This window comes from Mustela putorius, unplaced genomic scaffold (assembly GCF_011764305.1).
Source record: "Mustela putorius furo isolate JIRA1106 unplaced genomic scaffold, ASM1176430v1.1 tig00003858_pilon_pilon_pilon, whole genome shotgun sequence".
Taxonomy (NCBI): Eukaryota; Metazoa; Chordata; class Mammalia; order Carnivora; family Mustelidae; genus Mustela; species Mustela putorius.
In genome coordinates this window covers 33,457,020-33,459,235 of record NW_025422010.1, presented here as the reverse complement: position 1 = coordinate 33,459,235, position 2,216 = coordinate 33,457,020, and the positions used below count along the sequence as shown (strand labels likewise).

At 43.5% G+C, this 2,216-nt stretch overlaps 1 pseudogene; it reads left to right on the top strand.

The window, feature by feature from the left end:
- Positions 1–251: 251 nt before the first annotated feature.
- Positions 252–1,141, top strand: LOC101683253 (annotated as a pseudogene).
- Positions 1,142–2,216: the final 1,075 nt, after the last annotated feature.

Genomic DNA, 2,216 nt, shown 5'->3' with positions numbered 1-2,216 from the left:
TGGGAAGTCAGACTAGAAGTCAAGAGCAGTAGTCTAGACAACAGATATGATTGTTTGGACTGGATTAGTGGTGAAGATCACCACATTCCATATTCCTTATTATTATCTAATAGAAATAGTAACAAATAAACCATTTTATTGCTGTTCCTGTGCCAAGTATCTTTCTAAGTGCTTTGTCTTATGTGTATTATGTATTTATATCCTCTCCTCAACCGTCTGAATTAAATGGCATACAGCCCAGTCACTGAGCCATGACCAAGGACTCAGCAGCCTCTCTTTTGCACCCCTCCACTTCCCGACACCCTGTTACCCACTGGCCCCCACCAACCCCTGCCCTGGTCTTCTGCAGGCTGTTTCTACCAAGGAAAAGGAATGGTAGAGTATGCCCTTCTATACAGAACCTCCTCTCTTTCCAGCCCTTGGCTAATGCAAGTAAGGGTGATGATCTGCTTCCCGTTGGCACTGAGGATTACAGCCATGTAAGAATTCAACAAAGAAATAGCAGGAAGACCCTTACTACTCTCCATCGATGGTTACCTTTATCAATATTTATGATAAAAAGAAACTAGTGAAGATGTTTAAGAGAAATTTGCTGGGGTGCCTGGGTGGCTCAGTGAATTAAAGCCTCTGCCTTCAGCTCAAGTCATGGTCTCAGGGTCCTGGGATCAAGCCCCGCATCAGGCTCTCTGCTCAGAGGGGAGCCTGCTTCCTCCTCTCATCCCGTCTGCCTCTCTGACTACTTGTAATCTCTGTCTATCAAATAAATAAATAAAATCTTAAAAAAAAATCTGCCTTCATCTCGGGTCGTGATCCCAGGGTCCTGAGATGGAGTCCAGCATCAGGCTCTCTGTTCAGAAGGGAGTCTACTCAGGAGGGACTCTGCTTCTCCTTCTCCCTTTGCCCCTCCCCCTGCTCGTGCTCACTCCCACTCAAATAAATAAATAAAATCTTATAAAAAAAAAAAAAAGAAAGAAGAAGAAATTTGCCTGCCAATGGTCCTATAATTGAACATCCAGAATATGAAGTAATTCCAATATAGGGTGAACAGTGCAAGAACATATGCCAGTTCCTCATAGAGACTGGACTGGCTAAGGATGACCACCTGGAATTTCATTGGTTTTTAGTGCTTTTGGCTCACTAAAGCCTAAGTGAAGATTTCCTTGCAATGACTAAAATTTCCCTTCTGTCCTTTGTAACAAATTTAAAAATCTCACAGCTTCTATAACGTAACTATTTGGGGTCTCCTTTTAACTGGGACTAGTGTAACTCCTTCATGCAATAAACTGAAAAGATTCTTGCTGTCTAGTTTTAAAGTCCCTCACTTAAACAGAGGTTAAGCAGTAGGAACCTGGCAATGTCCAGCCTGAAACCAAGCAGTAATGTGATGTTTCTTTTGGTCAAGTCCAGAGCCCCAAGACCACAGATAGCTATATATGGCTAGAAGCTCCTTGGCTCTCATTCTTGAGAGTTCCCTGCCCTAAGAGAATGTTACCACCTGAACAACCCACAGGGAAGCTGAGAGGACAGGATAGGGTAAGACAGCAACAGCAGCTGTGCTGCTACAGGGTTAAAGAAAGATCCCTGGTGTCTCCAATCTGACCAGGTAGGCAGAGCTTAGAGCAATACCTTCCCTCTAAGGAGGTGTGATAGGACATCTGGCTTGCTACCAAGGTCTAGACATATCCTAGCTAATCAATGTCCAAACAACAGAATGTAAGGCCAGCCTTCTATGAGAATTAAACTTTGACAAGGGAACAAATTTTAGACCGTTATATCAGGAATGTAACTATCTGTAGAGCTTTCAACTTACTAGTTATGGCTGTCCAATGCCATGTAAAGTAACAGACTTTTATTTATTTTTTTAAAGATTATTTATTTATTTATTTATTTGACAGAGATCACAAGTAGGCAGAAAGGCAGGCAGAGGGGAGGAGGGAAGCAGGCTCCCTGCTGAGCAGAAAGCCCGATGCGGGGCTCGATCCCAGGACCCGGGATCATGACCTGAGCCAAAGTCAAGGCTTTAATCCACTGAGCCACCCAGGCATCCCAACAGACTGTTTATTTATTTATTTATTTATTTTTTCAGTGTTCCAAGATTCATTGTTTATGCACCACACTCAATGCTCCATGCAATATGTGCCCTTCTTAATACCCACCACCGGGCTCACCTAACCTCCCACCACCCTCTCCTCCAAAACCCTCAGTTTGTTTCTCAG